Below are 9,128 nucleotides of genomic sequence, written 5' to 3' on the forward strand. Positions count from 1 at the left end.
GTAAAAGGCAAAAGTAGGGGTATATAAGCTAAAAACAAGGGAGAGAGAAACCATCCATTATCTTAGAGTCCAAACCATTTGGTTTGTTTAATTTCTTGTCTAGTTTTTCAATTCATGTTTTTACTTTCTTGTTATTTTATTTCCTTTCAATCAACTTGTTATTTACTTGTTCTTATTTCAATCTTCCTTTCATCTTTTTGTTCTTATTTCAAGTTTGTTTCAATCTTCCTTTCATTGTTTTCAAGTCATTTCAATACCAACAATTAAAGTTTTCAAGTTTTCATTAGCTTAGAACCATTCTAATCCATACAAGAGTCTACCTTTCTTCTTCACATCTCTCTCACTCAAACTCTAAATAATTTAGGATGAACCTCACTTCTAAAAACAAACTCTTTTGAAGTTACTACCACTATCTAAATCTTCATAATCTAGGCCCGATTGGTGTTACCTTTAGATTTCGATGGTATTTTAAAGTATCCCTATGTAGAAATATAGGGAATGGATAAAATTTTAGAGCTGAATGTCTAGCCATCATTGAGGGTATTAACCTTGCTATCAGTAGGGTGTGGTTATGGTTATGGATTGAATCAGACTATAAACATGATGTCAAAGCTTACTGTAGTGGGAACTTACCATGGGATTTGCAATTGAGATGGAGAAATAGCCGCACCAAACTACTTGCCATCTCTTTCACTTCGATTTTCCGAGAGGACAATTTTTCTGCCGACGTCATTGCCAAAGCTGGAATAGCCCTCCAGATTAATGAAGCCCAAATTTATGAAGGAAAACCTCCTTGGTTACTACATTGGGAACTCCCTTTCCAAGTTTTCTTTAGATATTAGTTAGGAGGTAAGGTACGAAAGCATGTAAAAGCTTTTTTAGTGTACCGAGCTTGATCATGGTCGGACGTTAGTCCAGACCACAAAATTTTGTACTTGTCCTAGGTTATTAATATATTTCTACTTACTAAAAAAAAAAAAAAAAAATATGATAAGTTACCTAAACATGAGGAGACATCACCAGCCCAAGTGTTTACTGTGGAAGAACAAAATCCTGTAGAGACCTTGTTACCCACATCACCTACTCCTACCCTTAAGCCTCTCTGTAGACACCCCATTTTTGCACCCCAGGCATAATTCATTCACGATTTTGCCTTGAATTAAATTTGATCATATAAGGTGATTTGCTTTCTAGAGTCTTCATTTCTACATCAAACTTCTTTCTTTTCATCTTCTTTTAGCATCTTTAGACTCTCCTCATCATGTTCTAGCTATGGCTGAAGTTTCGTTGCTTTCTGAGTTTTGAGCTGAAAATGACCAAAATGCCCCTGTAACCCTTTGGAGCCCAAATCTCGTTTTGTCCACTCTTTCTTTGGATGAGATTATTTCATATTTGAATTCCCCTTGAAAAATCCTTCGAGATGAGTACAAGCTTGCTTAGGTTCCTTTTGGATTTCAGAAACCCTAATCTTGCCCTATCCCGTTTCAGCCCGTTGTGCGCACTGTTGAGTGCAACGATTTTTTGGAGTATGTTTTAAGAGCTCATGAACCTTCCTAATGGATTAATTAACAATTTTTGTGAAGAAGAGTTTGCCTAATTTTGACCTGGTCAAAGGGAATTTGCAGTATTGAAAATATGGTCAAAATGGGCCTTTTTGTGGATTTTGGATTTGTGCTCGTGGGCTGTAGATTCAGCTCGAGTTGGACCTTTTCATTAGGGTTTCTAGCCCATTTTCAAGCCTCCAAAAACCTAGATAACCTTCCTTATTTGTTTGATTTGATTTGATCCCAAAAATCAAGAATATTCTAGAGAATATGCCATTTTGGAGCCAAGTTTGGAAACCCTGGATTATGGGCTCATGGAGGACGTGTAGGGCTTGATTTTTTTCCCTAATCCATCTGAAATATCCAAAGATCAAGGGCCAAGATCGCACCCCTTATCCCACCTCTTGAATCAAGGGCCAGATTTAGGAGGTGCAACCAAAAAGATATCAAGCCATTGGATTTTTCTTCATCAACACTCAGCCATTGGATCAAACTCATTACCATATTTGAATCCACGCCCAAAAGCTATAAATATAGGTCTCATTCACCCATAAAAAAATAATCTAGAGCAAGCTAGAGCTAGGAATTCGGAGTTAATAATCTGGACCTAGTTATTCAGAGCTAATAGCCTTCTTTTCTTCAGTGTTCTTCATTTTTTCTTTCTAGTTCTTCATTTTAGCCTTCTTTTTCTTCTTGTCAATCTTGAGTATAAACTTCTTTTCACCAAAAGTTGTTTTTTTCCTCAAATCACCTGTTTCAATCCAAAAATCACAGTTATCAGTTCAAAATCAAGTTTATCATCAATCAATCAATCTACAATCAAGTATGAGGCAATATTCCAAACAAGGTGACATATTTCTTTTCTCTTTTATTTCCTTTAGCATTGCATATTAGGTTATTTTTTTTTTAGTTTTATTATAGCATATAGTTATTAGTTTTTTTTCCAACTTGGTAGATTAATTTTTCAAGCTTTCTTCGTTTGCCTATCTTAACATGTTACACCTCAATAGAAGTAAAATTTTGGTTTTACCAGCGATTGTGGGTGCCTAACACCTTCCCACATCGTACCTTGACTCCCGAACCCAATAATCATCTAGTTTCGAGGGTTAGTCCTTCACATAGGTTTTACTAAACTTTTCCTTAATAAAGTTAGTGGCGACTCTAAAATCAATTGCATAGACTTAGGTACACATTTTTGTGCTTACAGTTTTTTGGCGACTCCGCTGGGGACATCCCTAGAGAGTCAGACTTACATTTTCTTTGAGGTGTTTCAGTTAAGATAGGAAAGAAGAAGGCTTATCCAGAAGCTAGTTGGAATAGAAGACCAGGGTTAAGGTTATCTCGTGCAACCATTAACTCGCTGATTCAAATGGAGAATCTACCAGACGGTTCTTCTCAAAAGTTATCGCTGCCACCTATATCTTCATCACAGATGTATGTGCCACAAGGAAGTTGTCCACCAGCACCTCCATCTGAGGGACAAATTTTATCAGCAAACATTCGAAGTCCACATACAAGTAATTCTGGTGAGTCGTCAATCCCTTCCAGTCAAGAGGAATTGATGGAGAAGGCGATGGAAAAGATGTTTCTCAAGATGATGTCAAAGTTTGCAATAACTCCAAGTCTGGGTCAACCACAATAACCAGGTATCACACTACCTCCCATGGTTAGTCCTAACCCTACCATTCTACCAACCTCATTACCTACTTCGTATGCGACACATAGATCAACCCAATTGCATGTTCCCATGTCAACCCATACTTCGTCCCAATTTTTTCCTCAGGATAACACAACCTACATGCCTTCAACCGTTCACTCATCAAACTTTTCAAAGCCCAAACCAAATTCCAACTACAACCATGATGTCCAACCCATTTATGTTACCAACCCCAACCTATTTTCCACAAACTCCACAACCATCGTTTACACACTAACCCCCAATACCAAGCGCAAAACCCAATCCAACCACGGTTGACCCCAGAATGGAGGAGATTAAGAAATTGAAAGAAGCAATGACCAAGATGAAAGGTGAAGACCTGGACCTTGATAATCTGTGTCCATATCCACAGATCAGAGTACCACATGGATTCGAATTTCCAAAGATGGAGTGATATGAAGGAACCGGCTGTCCAAAGGCCCACATTCGTATGTATGCAAGTTATCTACAACCGATGGGAATCGGGCCAGAACTAATGGTTCAACTATTCCAGAGGAGTCTTAAGGGTGCAGCCCCTTACTTGGTGGATGAATACTGAAACGCAAAAAATCAAGACTTGGCGATGGAGGACAAAAGCGGCCCAAATCATTGATAGGCCCACGGAACAGGAGCAAATTAGGATGGTTATGAAGAGTTTGAACCAAGAGTATGCGACCAGGCTAAGTGCTAGTTATCATCCGACATATCAAGCCTTAGTTGCCATTTGGATCACAAATAGAAGATGGGTTATCATCCGCAATATTTCTCCCATCAGCTCAATGTCTACAGGATCTAACCCGCAGAAGAAGAAGCCTCCCACTGTAACGGTGAACAACAAAGAAGCCAACGCTGTTGCCACACAAGTACAGTCTCAACCACACGCACAGATCCAAGAAGAGGTGATACTCATCCTTCTTCCAATCAGATTGCATATCTTCCAAGACAACAAGGATACCAAAATAGAGGGTTCCCTAAGCCACAGAGGCAGTTCACAGAGCTACCGCACCCATTGTCGGTCATTCTCAAGGCTTTGATCCAGCAAGGCCTAGTTACACCATTGCAGCCTAGGCCTCCTCCGAATCCACCACCATATTGGTATGATGCTTCTAAACATTGTGATTTCCATCAGTCTATTGGACATCCTACAGAAAAGTGTGGAGCTCTTAAGCATGCGATACAAGATTTGATCGAATCAGGGAGAATTGATGTATCACATCTCGGTGCTCCAAATGTTGTGACAAATCCATTACCATACTATAATGGAGAAGTTCACACATTAGAGCCCTGCCAAGAAAAGTCCGCCTCATTCATTACCCCACTCGAGCAAGCATCCAAGGTTAATGCCATGTCGCTTTTCAAGCCGTTCAATTTTCAAGATGCAATTAAAGATTACAAGGCACAAAAACAAGCAAGGCCCAAGGCCAAGGCTATATCGTTGGATGAAAAAGTAGCACCTCTATTTTTGAATCACCAACTAAGAAGGCACCATTACCGGCTCCACCTTTGTTGCATGTTCTAGATAAGGAGTTTGATAAGCCCAAAGATAAGGTATATACTTCCCCATCTTCTTTCCGACAGTTGAAGGTTCGTGAGTTAAGTTTGTTAGAAGACCAAAAGGTCCAAGAAATGGTACTTGAGAAGTCTACCAAGTCTACGTTCGAATCAGATGACCGAGATTCTCAAAACGTATCCCCAATAGATGATTCAGAAGATTATGGTATCGAGCTCTTTGACATGTTTTGTCCTATTTTTTATGAAGAAAAAGATTCCATTTCTGCTATCAAGATCACTTCACTAGAATGCAAGGAAGAGGACTATAATGATGCTTTTGCAATACTTTTCTCTGAAGACCAGTTTATAATGGCTAAGTCGGATTTCGATGATAGGCATTTTGGGCGTCTTACTACTAGTCTCAAAGACTTTACATCTTCCTCACACTTGGAAGATCAGATGCCGAGCTCAAGAAAATCGAAGTCATTTGCCATTGCAATATTCTGGCAGGTTATTCTTCTAATGACCTTATTGGTATTTGGTGAATGGGACTACTCTATGTTTGTCTCTTCAAGATCTAGCTGCCATCAAACCCAAAGTAAGTTGACAATGGAGAGGTTGGGAAACACCACCAACCATGATCATATGAAATGGCCATTCAACCACCACAATCACTTTCAAGCTAGGGGCACGTCTAGGCACTCATGTGTTTTTGATGACATTCATGCACTAGACCCAGGATGGAAAATTGACTTCTCGGGGGTGTATTACATAAATCACATAACGCCACGAAGTTTGATATGTTGCTCATGGAGAAATCACATCATTCAGAAAATTCATCACTCATGCATGGAGCTACAACATTGGTTGATGGGTTCCGAATCAATTTCTCTCCTATATTTGATCCCGGTCCGCTGCTTAGCACAGATAAGTTTTCTACTCTCAATTAGTTTGTTTTATTCTTTTATGAAAAAAAAAAAGAAAAAAAAAAAGAAAAAAAATCAGATATATCAAAAAATAAAAAAAATCAGATATTTCAAAAATAAAAAAAATCCAGATATTTCAAAAAACAAAAAAAATTAAAAAATTTCAAAAATACAAAAAAATCAAAAAAAGTTTTCAAAATCCCACAGAATATAATTTACCCACTTGCCTTAGTGCAAGATGATTGAATGACTTGTGCAGATTATTATGATCCCCTCCCCCCGATGATGAAGAAGGAATGGACAATGAAGCTACTGAGTCCATTCTTTCTCATGAGCAGTCTGAAGATTGACAGACACTAGTCATTGTGGAGACAAAGACCATCAACCTTGGCACCACAGATGGACCACATTATGTGCAGATTGGTATAACCTTGATCCCCTCTGAGCGTTGAAGCCTGATCAAATTACTAAAGGAATCTATAGAAGTGTTGATCATACCTATGACAATCTATTATCTTAGGGTGGTGCATGATTTTCATTGTTCGAAGATGAGAGAATCACTCACCGAGAAGGAGAAATTGAGGAGGAAGAAAGTTCAGCGGTTATGTTTGAGAAGATTTTTCAAATGTCTAAGATCACCAACATCAACATCAGCATTCAGCATTATGCATTTACCCTTGTGGAGAGGACAAAGCTCCACAACATCATTTGATCAACTATCCTACTGAAAAAGGGAAATATTCTGCATTCCATTAATCAACGGCTACTTAGCCAATCATCCAATCGGTTACCTTACCGTGGAGAGGGTAAACTCCATAGTGCATCATTAGCATCCATTTGCATCCATCGAAGACATGAGAGCTATCTATCAAAGAAGTCACCGATTTCGAATCGACTACATTAACGAGTTTAAATGCTAAGAGGAGTTCATCTACGATCAACATTTTTGAGAGCCGAGATATATGAAGGGAGAGCATTGATGTTCCATCGGGACTTAGATACCAATGGAGACAGAATGTCGTCAAAGTAAAAGCCGAAGCAAAGTTTAATCCGCACTAGAGTGGAATCAATGAACCAGAAAGTTCGAACCTAACAGTGAATTCACTATGAAGATTCTACATGGAAAATCCTACCAATGCCGACCAATTAAAGAGGTACTACTTTTTACCCAACTTTGGTTATTTTAAGACGAAGAGTATAGTGGAAATCTTAGAGAGACGATGGAACAGGCCATCTTTGATCGTTTTGTTTTTAGCCTCATAAGCCCATCTAATGTCATATGCTACCATTAGAAGCCCATTTGAGCCTTAGCCTATTCTTTTATTTCCCACAATACAAGCCCATATCCTTTAGGAAGCCTAATAAATCTTTAGCCTACCCATAGATTACCCATACCTATTTTTATAGAACTTGTCATATTCCAGGGGCATCATTCCATCCATCTTTGATCACAAAACAATTATCCCCATGTTATTTATCCCAAGAAGGTGTCAGAAAAAAGAAGAAGAAGAAAAAACTCCTAGTGCAAGGGGTTAAAAAAAAAAAAAAAAAAAAAAAAAAAAACCGTTAGAACTCAAAATGCTTAGAGTTGCACAAAATAATCAACACCGGTCCAAAATGGAAAACCTAAACAAGGGGCAGCTTCATTTGAGATTTGGGATCCGTATCATCATCTCACTACTATCATTCCAATTACTCCTCCCTTTATATGACAAGTTCTACTCCAAAAATAATTTTTGATCCTATCCCTTCTTTCTGAGCCTATCACCTAAGCCTACATTATAGTCCTATGAAAGTCCACTCTTGATCTCTAAGTCCACTATATCTCCTAGTTGAGAAGTACTCAAGGCAAAAAAAAAAAAAAAAAATGAAAATGGAAGGCATTGGAGGATTCACTACTAGTGATTGCGATGTATGAGGAAGTCGTCTCCAGAAGATTGGTCCTATGCTTTATGCTCTATCTGTTTTGGAAGAAAATTTTTGGGTGTCGTTCAGTACGTTGTGAAGGTCAAGCAATCAAAGGGACAAGAATATCATTTACTTCATAGGTGCCAAGTTTGATCGTACTTCTATCCTATGGTCGTCTTCATGCTCATCTTCTTGTCGGTAATTCATTTCCCCACCTTCACTTGTTATTTAATCATTTGTGGTATTTCTTATTCTGTGAAAAAAAATTTGTTTTGTTTTCCATTGGTTTTCAAAATTGTTTTCAAAATGAATTTCAAAAAAAAAAAAAAAAAAATGATTTGTTTTCAAAAACTTGGTTTGCTTTGGATGTCTTATGATGAAAAATCTAGGATTTCGAGCATGTAGAAAATTCTGAAGCCAATATTCCTAACTGAACCATGCACTTTTTGTACTAACATAGCATTCAAATAATTTGGTCTATACATCCATCATAATCTGACACTCATGCATATTCTAATAACATAGTTGCATTATAGTTTTATGTATATATATCATGTATATTATACTAACCTCTCATGGAGAGAAATAATGCCCCGTGCCTATTATTTGCCAAGAAATTGTTTTTCTAGTCTCACAGGCTGTGCAACAAAATTCTAAGACGCGAGATTGAGGTTAAAGCTGCCAAGTATGGGGAAGGTAAGTGAGATTCCATTATATGCTGCACAAAGAATCACTGTTAGTTCGAAGAAAAAAAAAAAAAAAAAAAAAAATATATATATAATAATAATAATAATAATAATAATAATAATAATAATGCATTACCGTAACACTGCATGATCTGGACTGTGTGGCGCTTTGCCTGCTTCGGCACCATCACTTCTTTCTCCTGGACGTTTGCAAGGTATGAGTTCTCCTTTTCTAACCTTATTTATAAGGGCTGCGGGCATGAGCTTGATTTATGTAAAGGGCAGTTGCATGTGATTGCAAGTTTAATTAATCTAGGAAAAGACAAAATTTAAAAGAGTAAAAGATTGGCTTACCACGCATGGGGCGGCAGTACTCCTCGAGCTTCGGCTTGCTGGACGCAAAGGTATGGTTTCTCACTTTCTCCTCATGATCTAAGCGTTTATATAGAGCTTGAGTCGGTTCGGATATATTATTGGTAAGTACTCAGTGCTTGGATTTGCATTATATTCACATGATGACAAAACTGGAATGAGACGAGAGCTAAAAGGAATAAAGGTTTGTTTGTTCGGTTATTTGACTTTTTCAAAGATTCAGTTTCCTTTTCAAACAAAACTTTTTTCGTGTAAAATTATTCGGTGCAAGCACCAGATAAGGAGGGTCGGGTATCCCTTGCCCATTTTTGGCATAAGGTTCGGTCCTGTTCAACCAATTTTGGGCCCGTTTGATCTGGTTGGCCCAGATTGACCCGATTGGTCTAGACTGACCCGGGTTTGAACTGTTTGACCCGGTTCTCACCAGTTGACCCGGTTTTGACCAGTTTTGACAGTTGACCAAGTTTGAAAAAAATCAAAAAAAAAAAAAAAAAAAAAATCAAAA

At 38.0% G+C, this 9,128-nt stretch overlaps 1 long non-coding RNA gene across 1 annotated transcript; it reads right to left on the reverse strand.

Moving 5' to 3' along the window:
• Positions 1-2,029: 2,029 nt before the first annotated feature.
• On the reverse strand, positions 2,030-8,718 carry LOC147524954 (uncharacterized). Its single transcript, XR_015197602.1, has 4 exons — positions 8,606-8,718; positions 8,388-8,502; positions 8,136-8,243; positions 2,030-2,295 (listed from the first exon to the last, which is right to left on the reverse strand). It is a non-coding gene; the product is annotated as an uncharacterized LOC147524954 (long non-coding RNA).
• Positions 8,719-9,128: the final 410 nt, after the last annotated feature.

The sequence above is a fragment of the Coptis chinensis genome, chromosome 1 (assembly GCF_015680905.1).
Source record: "Coptis chinensis isolate HL-2020 chromosome 1, ASM1568090v1, whole genome shotgun sequence".
Classification (NCBI taxonomy): Eukaryota; Viridiplantae; Streptophyta; class Magnoliopsida; order Ranunculales; family Ranunculaceae; genus Coptis; species Coptis chinensis.